This window comes from Solenopsis invicta, chromosome 2, assembly GCF_016802725.1.
Source record: "Solenopsis invicta isolate M01_SB chromosome 2, UNIL_Sinv_3.0, whole genome shotgun sequence".
NCBI lineage: Eukaryota > Metazoa > Arthropoda > Insecta > Hymenoptera > Formicidae > Solenopsis > Solenopsis invicta.
Window position 1 is genome coordinate 21274323 of NC_052665.1, and position 16121 is coordinate 21290443.

At 34.5% G+C, this 16121-nt stretch overlaps 1 protein-coding gene across 5 annotated transcripts in view; it reads right to left on the minus strand.

The window, feature by feature from the left end:
- The window catches only part of LOC105202478 (activated Cdc42 kinase-like), a 289383-nt gene that overhangs the window by 82856 nt on the left and 190406 nt on the right, over window positions 1–16121 (minus strand). The gene's annotated exons all lie outside the window — the stretch shown is intronic.

Here is a 16121-nt window from a genome sequence, read left to right on the forward strand (position 1 = left end):
AATTTTATATTTGTTTATATAAATATTGTGCTTTAATTATCCATATTTCATTTTTTCGATAACGTATATTGACCTGATCTACCAGTTACACATATCAGCATAAAGTGTTCACAGGTCATCATGAGAAATCGGTTCACAGCGATCACGGAAGTCAAGCAACGTTCACCGGAGTCGCGACTTGGATGGATGACCGCTTGGAAATTTCCGAAAAAATATTCCTAAGATTTTTTTTGCAAAAAATGTTTTTTAAAATTTTACACAAATATTGCTTTGTTTATTGGAATTATGCGATGTAATAATATTTATGTGAATATTTTGGAAAAATGGGATGTTTCAATGCACTATTTCAAAAAGCGGACATCTTAATGTTGCTGCAATCTTCCAGCAATGTTGCAGCAATGTTTCGCAATCAAAATGCAATATTACAATGTTTTAATGAAATCATTCTGCAATGTTCCTGCAATTTCTCTGTGCTGTATGAGTTAATACATTAAATAATTCCAAGCTTTTTTCAAATGGTCTATCGCACCAAGGATTCGACGGAGGATTAAAACCTTTTATTTCTTCTCTGGATTGATGACAAATATAGGCCAAGCCTTCCTTTATAAGCTGTACAGCCCAGATGTACAGTTGTTCGAAATAATCTCACAAATGTGTAATCGCAAACGATTTGTAACCAAGCCATTCCACCATCTCTCGTATACCAACAAAAAATTTCTCCTCTTCTTTCTCAGGGTTTGTGTCATCGTATTGTAAGTAACATATACTATCGTAAGTAGCAGCATATTTGTGAGATTTATCTTTTTACAATATATTTCACCTTTGAGATTAAAGATGCATACCCAAATTTTATATTGATAGTCTTTGCATGTCCAATATGTAAAATCCCATTCGGGTTCTAGAAAGAATCTCGCTCTAGAAAGAATCTCGTTACCACTACTTAAACATATTGTTGTGTGCTCGCCCTGAGGAAGCGACTAAAATCGATTCGCGCGAGGCGATCAATGTATGCAACAGGAGAAAATCGTTCCCTGTCAACAATTGTTGTCGTCGTCATCGTCTTAATCTTTTTTACGAATTGTCACGTTCTTATATAAAAGTTATCTTTTTAAAAGTCTGTCTTCTTATTTGGGGAGTGCGCGTGTTATTGTCACAGCGTGAGTGTGATAACGAGACGGGAGGGTCCCAGATGCGCACAGACCCAATTGGGCACCACCAATTATAGCGGCCGATGCCTAGAGTATTTCCGTTGGTTGGGTTAGATTAGATTACGTGGTGTCCGATCGGGTCTGTGCGCATCTGGGACCCTCCCAACGAGATGACCTTCCCAGTCGTAACAATATTTAAGTGACAAATTGTAATATTATGTATTTATTATAAAGTTTTCTCTTACGTTTTACATAATTAAAATAAAATCTCATTTATCCTTTTTCTAATATCTCATCTTTACGTGCTTCTATTATCTTCTCTACTTTTTCCAAAAATAAGAAAAAATTAGATTTAATTAATAAATAACACATCTTCTGTATTGGATCGGTTTTGGTCTAATTGAGCTTATAAATTTGTTATTACAACAATAATAATGCTACAACAATAATAATCTGAGATGCTTAGACTTAATTAAATAAACTATAATAATAACTGTAACAAATACTTAAAACTTTATTTTTAATATTTGTTACATTTATAATTTAACTACATTTAATGCAAATGGAATCACTTAAATATCATTTCAAAGTTAAAAGTAGCACATTTAAAATGTATGAGAAAAGTAGAAAGAAGAATAAGGGGGGCGAAGAGACGCGTTCAAATAAGTTTGAACATGTTCACTTACGTACCATCCCGTACGATGATTAGCTTATTGTTTCCACAATGCGACAGTTCAAATTCAATAAAAATTGATTTGTCCTCTATCTCTCGAAATTGTTTCACATTTCATCAAATTTACTTGCTTGATCAATAAAACGAGAAACGATAAACCGATCAATCGATTTTATTAACCACTACAAATTACTATTAATCACTACTAATCATTCGACGCGTTAAAATCACTTGAAGGAACACATGTTTACGTTACAGGCACACAACACGTGATTATTCAACGATACCAAGCAGTTGACTGAATGTTATTGGTTATGTTGTGGTAACAGTGTCGTGGTAATGAACGATTGGTTAAAGTCATAAGTTAAAACACGGTAATACACAATAAAAGTATTGATTATTACAATTTACATTAATACAATTAGAAAAATGTTGCAAATGCTTGTTTACCATTATTCCTTGAAAATTAGATGATTAGTAAGTGACTTATCAAAATACTTATTATTTATTTAAAACAGGGACCAAATCGGAACCAAAACCAAAAACCGTTCCATAACCCTTTTTTCAGTCGAACCAAAATCCTAAATCGTCGTACCAAAATTCTATAAAAATTATAATACCAAAACCATAACTAACTGATAAATTTATTTTCGGTTTAAGGATTTTTCGGGTTTCTTCGGTTCTCAATCTAATCTAAAATGAGAAAAGATTTTTATCATTAAATAACTCAAAGGAAAAAAAAATATTTTAGTAATAAAAAATCAAGAATAGAAGAAAGTAATTTAATAATACTTTAATAGTTAGTTTTTAAGCATGATTTGTTAGCGTTACACAAATACGATAGAAATCAAAATAAATTTGTTATAGTAAAAAATTAATTGTTTCAAACTTTCAGATGTAAAAAAACATAATAAAAAATAAATATAAAATGTTAGAATTATTTTGAATATTTTTATATGTTGGTTTTTTTATTTTCTAATTTGTGTACATGTTATCTTGATTTAAATGTAATATTAGGTGCGCAACTAAGTTTCCGCTGTTTGTCAACAGATGGCTCCAGCAGTAAGTGCTGAATTTAGACATATCCAAAACGTCATAAACCAAGCTTAGACATATGGTAAACAAACCGCGTTGACACATTAATGATTTTGTTTCAGCGTCATATACTTTTGATTGTGTAAAAATGTCTGATTTTGTGCCAAATAATCATCATTTGCGGAAAGTGTTGATTTTCTTATTTCATTCGAAGAAAACGGCGGCTGAAGCGCATCGAAAACTTCAAAAAGTTTACGGAGATGCTGCTCTAAGTGAAATAACGTGCCATGATTGATCGATTCCGTCGCTTCAAAGACGGTGATTTCGATGTTTCACGACCGTCCGCGTGAAGAAAAGCCAAAAACATTCGAAGACGCTGAATTCGAAGCATTGCTCCATGAGGATCCGTACCAAACGCAAGAACAACTTGCTTCAGCATTACAAGTTACCCGCCAAGCCATTTCCAAGCGATTGCATGCGTTGGGAATGATTCAAAAGCAAGGAACTTGGGTCTGTTATAATTTGAAGCCAAGGGACGTTGAGCGTCGTTTTTTCACCTGTGAACAACTGCTCCAGCGGTAAAAAAGGAAGGGTTTTCTTCATCGCATCGTGATGGGTGATGAAAAATGGATTCATTACAGCAACCCAAAGAAAAGAAAATCATGGGGACTGCCCGGTCATGCTTCTACGTCATCGGCTCGGCCGAATATTCACGCTGCAAAGATTATGCTGTGTATTTGGTGGGATCAGGTTGGTGTTATTTATTATGAGCTGTTGAAACCGAACGAAACCATCACTGGGAAACGGTATCGACTTCAATTGATGCGACTGAGTCGAACACTGCGCAAAAAACGGCCACAATACGAGCAGAGGCACGATAAAGTGATTCTACTGCATGACAACGCTTGGCCTCATGTTGGCAAACCCGTTAAAATCTACGTGGAAACGCTCAAATGGGAAGTTCTACTCCACCCGCCATATTCCCCAGATATTGCACCGTCCAATTATTACTTGTTCCGTTCAATGGCACATAGTCAGCTGGCTGATCAGCAGTTCCGCTCATATGAAGATATCAAAAAGTAGCTTGATTCGTAGATAGCCTCAAAAGACAAACACTTTTATCGTAACGGTATTCGAGCTGCCAGAAAGATGGGCAAAAGTTGTAGCTAGCGATGGGCAATACTTTGAATGATTCATTTGTAACCATTTTTTCACAATAATGTTGCATTTTCATAAAAAAAACAGCGAGAACTTAGTTGCGCACCTAATAGAAATTACAAATGTGCTCCTATGGCAAAAAGTAGCTACAACCAATAAAAATCATTCTGTAGGAGAGACCGGGGCTAAATGACACCATGAGCTTGTTGGTTATGTGTTTTTTTTAGTATTTATCTTGAAACAAACAGCAAATAAAAAATCGCGAAACATCTTTTCAGAGTATAGATTCTTGTCTCTAAGTTTCATCAAAATCAGAATATTACATTTTAAAAAAATAAAAAACTAATTTAACAGTAACAAAGTAAATTTTTAAGACTCCCAAAATTTCATTTTAATATTTTTTAGCATTAGTATATAAATTTAAGTAATGTGTTACTAATTAGATTAAACTTTTTCGCAATTGTATGATATACTATTTTGGTTAATAAATGCAATTTTTATTTATAAAATCATTCAAATTAAGCAGATGAGCGGTCGGGCTCAGTTGGCTATACGTAACGGAAAGCGCCGTGCGCCGTAACGCTTAGAATAACGCGTGTCAAGTACATACAATGTGAATTGATGTAAATGATAAACCAGTAAGTTGATGAAACCTGTATGTACCGAATACGCAGTCTATTATTATAATTCATGAATAACGTATCTTGATCTTATTAAAAACTGTTTTGATGTGATCGGGAGGTTTTTAAGATTATGCGTCCTGAACCTCCTTTGTAGGAATTAGGTTATGTGACGCAAGTGTGTGTGTGTGTGTGTGTGTGTGTGTGTGCGCGTGTGCGTGCGTGCGTGCGTGCGCGTGTGTGTGTGTGTGTGTGTGTGAGAGACTTTGCTCACTCTTGAGCCTCAAGCATAAAAGCATCGAGTCACACGATGCTATATAATTCTCTTCGTCTTCTTTATAAAGTCGTATATTATTTTGACTTTAGGCCAATTCTCTCCTCTGATCAAATCCACGACACTCTCCACTCCCTCGTCCACTCCCAAATCGTTTCTCTGTAGGATATCTCCCATTACCATTCTCTCCTCATCGTATCTGCTACAGTGCCACACCACGTAATCGATGTCCTCCATGTCGTTTCCACATTCACATCTCTCGTCCTCAATGTATCCTTTTCTAGCTAGTGAAACATTCAAATTATAATGATTTGCTCTAATTCTACTAATAAAGGTCATGAAACCTCTCTCCGCCTCCTTCTCGTAAAGCCAGGGTTTTTTGTCACTATTGTAAAAATTTTTGTAATAGAAACATCCATTTGTTTCGAAGAGCCGAATGTTCTTCTCCATTGTACTTCTCCATACCTGTTCGATCGTCTCAACTCTTAAATCGTAAATTGGTACTTCAATCTCCTTGTCTGCCGCCTCTTCCGCACCACACTTAGCCAAATGATCTGCTAGTTCATTACCGGATATTCCTCGATGAGATGGGATCCACACAAATATTATATCCTTGTTTGATTTTTTAAATTTACAATACCATTTCTTAATTTCTAATACATACTTATTTTGGTAAGTTTTACGTCTGGCGGAAAAAATTTTTATTTTCCCGCGCCATCCGTATTAATAATAGCCTAATTAAAAATCCGGAACACCCTCCAACCAATTAAATAAATTCTACATCGAAATCATAATTCGATATCGCTCATACGGCTTTTACATGCGCAACCGCTTAGCAACATCGCGGCGCCGCCCCTTTGACGCGCGCGAGTATCTATCGGCGCTAGACAAACCTCGTGCGCGTCGACCCCTCGCGACCCCCACTAATACCACTAAGCTCCGCGCTTTGAAATTCCATTTATCTTTCCAATTTAATATAAAATATTAGGAACGGCAAAATTATAATTATCGAAGCGTGATTCTCTCATGGATGCTTCCTACTATTGCACCATGCAACTCAAATTAAAATCACTCTAAAATCGCGGCCAATAAAAATGACAAAAGATTTCGAATCAATTAATCTCTTACAAACAACAATAAAACTTTAACTTTTTATACATAAACCTATAGCGTGAGCGTAGCGCTATTGCCTTGTACACTCTCAATTACGATAATTCAAAAAGTAACACTTATAAAAGAATTCTAGAAATTTTTCCTGTTAAAATTTAACTCCCCGTAGTAGCAACAATAGAATATTAATATTTAACATTGCATAACGCTTCGGTACATAGTCCTCCACATAGTACTATGTACGCCTAATCGAGATCCTATAAAGAACTTAATTTATATTAATTTTCTAAGCATTGGATTTCGCGTCAAAGCGTGGTATGCGGTACCCCTGCGAGTCGCGACTCCCGGGAAAGTCTACAAGCGCCGCGCGCAAACTATAGGCGCAAACCGTGCGGTCGCGGAACAGGGCGGGCTTCTAGGAGCAACGTGTTTTAAAAAACTATTGCTCCAAATTTTCCAAGAACCTGCGGAAACGTCCCGCGACACCTTTTGCCCATATCCGGGCATATAAAAAGAGCGAAATTAGAGCTCCAAGATTCAGATCAATCTTGTTGGTCAAGCGAGACTCGCTGCCCGGCGACCGCCAAACTGCAGACCTCCAGGTAGGATCTCAACAACGAGTAGGTTTACTCCTGACAAAGACGTTGGTTTTCTGGGTGAGTCGCCAGTCAAATCGCCTTTTCCTTTACTATCATCCTTCTCTCCCCCTCCTATCAGAAATCCAGAAGGTTGAACCACACCAAGCATTAGCTTGAGTGTGGCCTCACTCGTTTCTCTGTCTCCCTCCCTTTCATCCGAGCGTTGAAGAAGACTCGCAAAAGCGACTCTTCGACGTCTTCCTTCTCTCTCATTCTCTTATCCCGTCGAGGAAGACTCGCGAACGCGACTCCTCGATGTCTTCCAATACTTCCATCTCTCTCTCTCTCTCTCTCTCTGGCTGAGTAGACGTGTTGACGTGTCTCGCTGTTGCTCCGCTTTTGAAGAGCTTTCTTGCTGTCTTATGCCTTACGGGGCGAATTTTTTCAGAGACTCTGGTTGGATGAATACGACTGAACACTTTATCGGTATTGTAAGTGATATTCCTTTGGATACTTGACTGCAATCTGCCAATTTACAACTCTCGAGTCTGCGAGGCTTCTTGAGGTTAGGTACTGGCTAGTGTTGGAGCTTGCGTCCCTTTCTTGGCGAGCGAGGAGGATGAGGGGGTCTCTTCCTTACCGACAGGAGCTTCTGATGGAAGTAGAGGGGAAGAAGATGGCGCTAAGAGTGAACCGACTAATGAAACGAATGCCTAGCGGGTCAAACTTAATTGAAAAACGCATCGATATAATGACTGTCTCCAGGGTGAATGCGCTTATGGCATCGGTCGATAGACAGTGTGATGTGTTGAGCAGGTCACTTCTTACTGGAAGAGAGTCAGCTGATAGGAGAGCATTAATTGAGGGAACTTTCAGGGGGTGTAGGAATGCCTTTATTGAGGTCTCTATTGTACTAGTAAATCTGCTAGAGGAGCGGGCTACTGAGTCTAATATTATGAAATCGGCCAACTTGAGAGAGGCGATGGAAGATGTTCTCAGGAACATAAATAGTGTATCTGTCTCCCAGATAGGCAAGGTAACTCAGGAATCTAACGCTTGCGAGCAAAGGCAGTATGCATCGGTTTTAAACAACTCAAGGCCGAAGGTAAATGTTTCTCGTGGTCCCACTATGGAAGTGCCTAATTCCATGAGTTTCTACGTGGTTCCGGATAAAAAAGAAGCGGGTAAATTCAAGACATCGAAAAAAACGAAGGAGGCACTATTCAGTGTACTTAACCTTTAAACACACCGATCCTGTAAAATACGGAAACACATTTTTGGGTCTGGGAGAGTTTTTCAACTTTGAGAAGCTATAATTTTGATTACTATCAATATTTTTCTACGATTTTTTTTTTTAAACAAAAGTTCAAAATCTCAGGAGTGTGACTGCATAATTGGCATTACCGACAAATAATTTATTGTGAAGTTATAAAAGCAAAACCATTAAGCAAAAATGAGAAATTGGTCAAAAATCCACTTTTCCTTCAAAAAATCATATCTTCGCAACAACAAACGTTTAAAGACTTTCAAATACGGCGTTTTAAAGCTAAAAAGTCACACTTTCAAAATAAAATTTGGCAAAGTCATTTCTTTTAAAAAGTATAATTATGTAAGATGAGGAATATGAGGTATTTTTGGGCATCTAAAAATCCACTTAAAAAAAAAAATCATATCTTTGCAATAAAAAACTTTAAAGAACTTTACAATACGGCGTTTTAAAGCTAAAGATTCATACTTTCAAAGCTAAAGATTCATACTTTCAAAAAAAAAATTATATTATTGTCATTTTTATTAAAAAAAGTACTTATGTAACAAGGCGAATATGAGGAATTTTTGATTAAATCTTGTCTAAAATTGAAATTTGATGTGTTTCATAATATATTTCGGAAAAACTCTTTTTTCTACAACATTTTATAGTATTCCAACTTTAGACAGAGTACATTCGAATAACATCTACAAATCGACCTGTTCGAATGTATTTTGTCCAGTTTTTTTATGTAAAATACTCACAAAAAAAGTTTCACTTACACACTATATGAGTTGCATTGACCCTAACAAAACTTTGCTGCCGTGCCGTTCAAATTCTAGTTCACCAAAAAAGTTGATCAACTAGGTATATCAATTGAAAAAGGAGATTTCAAACTTTTTTTACGTCTTGTTCCGAACCTCCTATCTCATTCCGTCTTCACATAGCAAGCGTTCAAAACTTGATATGGGGTCTCTCAGACCCACTTACGTGTTTAAGGGTTAAACCGTCTCTTCATAACTATCTCTTCTTTTATACGCTAATTCTAACGCAGTCTTTATGGCAAACGCTTCCGCCGTAAAAATTGAACACTTTTTAGGAATACTCGCATAAAACCCCTCCTCCTGATCCTCAAAAACTATGCCCACACCCGTGGCTACTGAGTTCAAAGACTTAGACCCATCAGTGCACACAAACAATGTCCTATCATTCAATTTGTATTTCTTTTTTGTATTATTAAGGAGTAACACCACCTTTGAGATTTAAAAAAAATCGATTTTTTTTGCTTAAATCATTAGTTTATACTTATAAAAATATGCTGTAAGTAGTTTTAGAACAAAATTCAAACTGTATTATAGTGTTTGAGCTGATTAAATAAATCGTCTCTATGCGTCTACCGAGCAGCTGCAAGCGATTTGTAGCGGCCTCGTCTTCTCTATGCTTCGTAATTATTTGAGCCTTATTTATGTACCGAAAATAGACCTTTGACTAACACAATATAGATGTTATTACTTGTACTATATCAGTAAATAGTTTTGAAAGCGTCGGTTTCTGTGTTTATGTGACGCCATTAGTTTTTCTGTGTTTATGCAACAAACTTGGCTGTTTGTTATTATAATGATGGCTATAACAGTCTAATGAAAATTTTGCAAGTTTAAATCCTCATGGTGGGCACTACTTGTCATTATTATTGCTAAAAATTGGATGCGCGGCGCGCCGTACTTGCCGAGCGCAGTCTCACCCAAGAAGCAAAAGAAACCAGAACATCATTATTAGCAACAAGAAAGGAATATAATGAGGCTGCTAAACTTGTGGAAGAACCGCTTTATGGGGCAGGCATCGCAGATTAGAGATGAATTAAAAATTTTCAACTTTATACACAAAAAATCAGTTACCAAAATTTTAAACGCATTTTTTTTTCAAAACACAATCTTTAAAATTTGTGTGCAACGTTACTCTTACAATTTTTATCCAATTGACTTAAAATTTTAACACAATCTTCTTGTAACTATTCTACAAAGAAGTACGTAGGCTTTTTGCAAAATGTTGAAAACTCTTTTTGTAATTAACATTTTTTAAACAAATTTATGGGTGAAAAATCCACTTTTTTCTATAAATAGCTGCGTACTTCCTTAGTTTTGAATATGTAGATAATAAAGATTTTTTTTTGTTTGGTTCCAACATAAACCATGTCGCAGAAAACTTGCACGCAAAAATTCATCTTTAAGAAAAGACAATTTCGTAAATGGGCCAGTACGCCGCCATTTTGTGCATGAAAGAAAATTAAAAAATATTTTTTTACTCGTCAATATATGTACAATAAAGCCCTCTAAGCTTTTTTTTATATAAAGTTATTCATTTGTCGACAATAAATTCCTAAACTTAGGTATCATTTTAGGGCCTCAAAGGTGGTGTTACCCCTTAATAAATTCTTTATCTATAGGTTGTTATAACCTTTAGTATTATTGACATTAAATTGAACGTTTTTTGGTTTAATCCTATATTCTTGACCAATTACACAGTCCATCTCTATTTTAGTATTAAGAATCTCATACTCCATATTCCATAATTCGTAACCATTTTCTTTTTCTCCAATGGCATTGCTATTACCATTAACATAGATCCAAGTCTGGCTCAAAATGCTGATCTTTTTCAAGGGGTTCCTATATCCAATATATTTTTCAAATTCGACTAGATTATTAAGATTTACTCTTATACTATCTATATCATATTTATAAACTCTGAGGCAAAAGTTTTTAGCTAACGTTAAAGCTCTGTCATACAGATATGTTAATTTAGCTTCTGCTATCATCACATTATTTGGAGTGGAATTCCTATAACTTAGGGCTGTTCTTACGCTCAAAAATTGACCCCGTTCTATTTTTAATTTTGCATCTTCATTTTGAGGTGCGTATATAAAACTGCCGTAATCCGCTATGGATCTAACAATACCCTTGTACAGCATAAGTGCCGTGTTAATTTCCACTCCTCTTAAAACGTTATTTAGGTATTTGAGGATTGAATTCGGTCTATTAATTTTCTCTCTAACTTCATTAATTTATTGAACAAATTTTAAATTGTTATCAAATCAGGTACCCAAAAATTTAGCTGACCCCTGGTTATTGATTTCCACTCCATTAATTTTGATGTTCAAATTCCTATCAATAAAACCTAATTTTGAAAATTCCACAAGGTTTGTTTTTTTCGGTTCTAATTCTAAATTAATTTTACTTAAATTTTTCCCAATTGTCTGAACAGCCGTTTCAATACAATTCTTATTATCTACCTAATCTACTATAGCTACACCTACATAACGAAATATCGTCCGCGAATTGTAAAACATTAATGTCGTCTTCTATTTCGTTAGTTATATCTTTCGTGTAAAACGCATACAAAACTAGACTAAGTACCACTCCCTGAGGCAAACCCTTGCCAACATTTCTAAATAATGATTTGTTGTTGTTAACAATAAATTCAGTATTTCTAGTTTGTAACCACCTATTAATAAAATTTAAAATTCTTTTTGGATATCTCTCCAAAATTAATGTTCTCTTTAATGTACTAAAATCTACATTGTCATATGCCGAGGATACATCTAAGAATACCCCAATAAGTATCCATCCAACAAGATAGAATTTTTTATGTCCGCAGTAATCTTGGCCAGATTTTCTGAGCAAGATTTCCCCATTCTGAAACCGTTTTGTAATTTATTCAATTTTTTATTATTTTCAAGCCACCATACAAATCTTTCATTTACCAATCTTTCCATGATTTTGCACAAGCATGAAGATAATGCTATAGATCTAACCTTTTCCTTCCCTGCTTTATCTATGAAAAAGACTCGATATCTTCTCCAATCCACAAGAATGGCCGCTCCGTTCCAAATACTATTAAAAATATTTAGTAATACTTGTCTGGCAGATTCTAGTAGCTTACTTATCATAGGATAACTTATCCCATCCACCTCCGGGGCTAAATCTTTCTTAACCATGCTCACGGCCCTCTCAAGTTCGTACATGTTAAAGGGACTGTCCAGGTAATTATCTGTCACCAAATCATTTATCTGAAACGAATAATCCATTGGCACCCACGTTGGAGACAACTCCTCGATGGTTTTCATAATTTCTTCCTCTCTATTTTTTGTTTTCCAACTATTCCAATTAATTTTTTTTCTAATATTTTTAAAGACTCTCATGGTATTCCACACATAACTAAAACTTGTAAATCTATTGATACTATTACAGAAATTTATAAAGTTTTCTTTTTTCTAGTAATGGCTCTAATTCTTTTATATTCTACAAAGTCTGTTCTATCACGAGTATGTGTTCATTTATTTAATTCTCAGTCTCAGTATTTCCTCACATTCTTGATCTCACCATCTTACTTGTTGTTTTTGACGTTTATTACTAAGTTTAATTTTTATATTTCCGTTACCATCTATAAAGTTGTCCTCAACTGGTTTACCTGACGCCAATCTGGCCGCTCTCACTATCAATTTAACAAAGTTAGAGTAGCTTTGCTCGATATCCCTCAAATTTTCAAATTTTTCATCTCTCCAGAATTTTGTTCCCAAAAAGATTCATCCATTAAGGCCGCATACTGCGCCCATGCTGTTTTTTTATTAATAATTCTATTAGATCGTTTTTTATATAAATAAGTATCATTACCTATTGACATTAAAATAGGAAAGTGGTCCAATCCCCAAGTATCATTCCCCTGTTCCTAATCAATGATTCCTGCTAAGTATTGGTTAGCAAATATTAGATCCAAATTTGAAGCCCGTTGATTGTCATAATTAAGTCTCGACTTGGTGTCAGTATTAATACAAATATACCCTTTATCGAACATTGCATTCATTAAAAAATCTCCATTTTTATCAATATTTTCACAATTCCATAGCGTGTGGTGTGCATTAAAGTCACCTATTATCAAGCAGTTCTCATTAACTTCTTTGAATTTTAATATTTTTTTCCAATTCGTTAAGCAATTATTTCCCGCCGGTTTTCTATATACCCCCACTAAATTAAATTTGTTATTCAAATTGTTAATCTTTACTCCAACTATGTCAAAATTCTTAATATTAATTCTCCAGTCATCCATAATTACAAAATCTATGTAATTTGCAATTAGAATAGCCACCCCCCTTGAATTTATCAAATTATTACTCTTTACTGTTTTAAAAACTGAAAAATATAAAATTTTGTCATTCAATAAAACAACAATATCTTTAATTAGAGTCTCAATTTCTAATTTTTTACCCTTAATCCCTCTCGCGTTCCAGATTAAAATTTTAACCAAAACCAAATGTTTTTTTTTTAATATTATTCAATTATCCGGTCCCTATCTGTCCAATAACTTTTTCTATTATTATTCAACAATAATTCTCTTTCATTTTTGGCCTCCTCAAAACAATTCTTCCATACTAAAATTTTATCTAACACCCTATAAGTGTCTTCCTCCGTTGAATTTTGTCTTTTTTCATTTATCTCATAATTATCTTTATCCATAGAGAAATTGCTAATCCACTCTATTATATCGTTTCTTATTTTATCAAAAGTCAAAAAAATGTTTTTGGAATTAGTAAAAATTTCTCTATCGTTGAATTCCTGGCAGAAATCATCGATCATATTCTTTCTTTCTATATTAATATTCTTTAACCTTTTCAAGGTAATTCCTCTTTTTTCTTTAGTAATTTTTAATTCTCTATTATTACAGTTTTGATAAAAATTTTGATATGTAGTTTTTTTCCTAATAACTTCCTCGCGTTCTCGAGACCCCTCCATTCTATTGTCTTTACTTTTATAATTTTCATTATATTGTTTAGTGAGTTTGCTACTGTAAGATTCCTTTGGTGTCTTATTATTAAGTATTTCCTTACTTGAACTAATATCTAACTTTAAAGTAGGCCATTCCCCAGGATTTGTAAATCTATCATATTCTCTATTTTTGTTATTTCCGAAGATCATATTTCTTGCTTCTATAAATAATATATTATTATACCCCATAATCATTTTAATTTCTTTATTTACTCTATATACCGGACATTTTTTATTAGTCGATTCATGTTCGTCTTTACAGTTTCTACATTTCAAAGGTTTGTCACACGATCCGTGTGACTCATCGCTACATGTAATGCATATTGTACTTTCTTTGCAATAAGCTTTAATGTGACCGTACTTAAAACAGTTATAGCATTGTTTTACTGATTCTATATATGGACGTATTTTTAAACCAAATCTTACGTTCTCAAATATAGTAATGAAGTCCTTGATTTTGCTGCCTCTCATAGTGATTAGAAATTTATTAATATAAATATATTCAACCTTTTTAGTTGGTCTATTCCACAATCTTTTCTTCATGTTTTCTATACTAACAATATCTTGTTTATCTAAAATATTTTCCCAAAACTCGGGAATACTATAAGGCCAACTAGCAATGACTCCCTTACTAGTCAAAGTTTTTTTATCTATATACGTTTTCAAATCTTTATTTAATTTTCTTTTGAGATGTTCAAAAAGAAGTTCGCTTGTTGAGCTTTATTGAACGAAACAATAGCCAAGTTAAATTTTATCATCGTCAAGTTATCAAATTTAATTTTATTCTTATTCCTATTACTAATTTAATAAAATTATCTGGTTTTTACCTGAGTTTGTATATCCATTTGCCTCAGAGAATTTACAATGAACGTTACAACATATTCCCTGTATAACATTCTGAAAATCTCTCAATGTTTACATTTTCCTTTTCAAACATATCACAACCGTTACTTCGTTGTAACCTTCCGTTAACCACAATATACAATTCTCTGTCCAGCTCTGACCTTGTCAATCCTCGATTGTCTTCTGTGTTGTTTACTACTTGTGGCCTTCTATTTAACTCCTCTTTATCTTTATTCGAATTCTCCTGACATTCCTGCATCTCTCCATCTTCATTCTCTTCGGTGTTAACTATATAATTTATTTCACTTTTTGAGTTTATCGTTTCCTCGGTAAACCTTTACGAAAAGGGAGCAGCTTCTGATGATCTTGACCTTGACATATGTTATCAATGGAAAGGTACTGAGTGACATACAAAAGGCTTTAAGTAATGCTCACGTCTTATTAAAAAAATATTATCAGAGAAAGAAAAAATAATTTTTCTTAATTATTTCACTAAATATTCATTTTACGAAGAAATGTGTCAAACAAAAAATGAAGCTAGTAATAAGCTCTATAAAAAAGATCATATACATTTTTTATCTAACTTCAATACTTTAGTCGTTATAGTAGAAAAACCGTTTTAAAATAATTTTTTTTTTATTTTTAGTAGTTTTGTGTGAAAAGTAGATGCTTGGGCAGGGGAGAGGCTCCGCCCCTCCCCCACACCCCCTCTCCGTATTTTCTCTAACCCAACCTAATCCTATTTTAATTGTAATTTGGCCAAGAATATCTAATTGACGTTGCAATATTAGATTTGAAATTATGGCTCACCCACTCCCGCACCCACCCCGTCATTAATGGACGTGAGACAAAGTGGGTTGGGTTAGAAAAAATACAGTAAGGGGGTGCAGGGAGAGGGATAAAACCCTTCCCCGGCCAACGCGTTCTCTGTATATTGTAAAAAAACTGTTTTGCGTCGAAAACCCTTTCGACGCAAAACAGTTTTTCTATAATACCGACAAAAGTATTGAAATTAGGTAAAATATGTATATGACCTTTTTTATAGAGCTTATTGCTAGCTTCATTTTTGTTTGACACATTTTTTTGTAAAATGAATATTTTTCGAAATAAGTAAGAAAAACTGTTTTTTCTTTTTGTAATAATTTTTTAATAAAAAGTGAGCATTACTTAAAACCTTTTGTATGTCACTCAGTACCTTCTCATTGATAACATATGTCAAGGTCAAGATCGTCAGAGACTGCTCCCCTTTTGTAAAGGTTTACCGTTTCCTAACTCTATTTCCTAACTCTATCGCCATATCCTCCATAGCCTTTTCCTCTTCAATTTTACCATTTTTTAAATCATCCATTATCAGCTTAATCTTTCCTTTCATTGCTGATTGTTGCATCTTTAGTTTTTTATTCTTGCTGCTATTTCTAGTAGACATTTTGTCCTTAATCGCAGTTTCGGTTATGTTCCCCCTTCCAATGGGGGAAACCGGCGGCATTCTTTCTACCTTCCTTTAATTCTACACTCAATTAAAGTCCTTCCTCCCGCTGTAATCCGTGACAAGGATCTCTCAATTCGCCGTCGCTATTAGAGTGCTCAGAGCAGCGCCACACACACACACACACACACGTC